Source organism: Myotis davidii, unplaced genomic scaffold (genome assembly GCF_000327345.1).
Source record: "Myotis davidii unplaced genomic scaffold, ASM32734v1 scaffold211, whole genome shotgun sequence".
Taxonomy (NCBI): Eukaryota; Metazoa; Chordata; class Mammalia; order Chiroptera; family Vespertilionidae; genus Myotis; species Myotis davidii.
The window spans coordinates 1,463,765-1,463,983 of record NW_006282523.1 but is presented as its reverse complement, the minus strand read 5'-3'; positions in this window follow the sequence as shown (position 1 = coordinate 1,463,983).

Below are 219 nucleotides of genomic sequence, written 5' to 3'. Positions count from 1 at the left end.
CAACCCCCGCCCCTCGGGCAGCGAGTCCCCGCCCCCAGGTTGCTAGGGGAAGTGACGTCACAGCGCGATGGCGGCGGCTCCTTCAGGCAGCTGAAGGGGAATTTAGGCCCGGAAAATCCGAGTCCATCCGTGGCGGGGAGAGGACAAGCGTGTTCGACAGGAGGCGGAGCAGGGCCGGCGGCGCTCGGACTGTCCCATCCACCCCGTATTGTGGCTCTG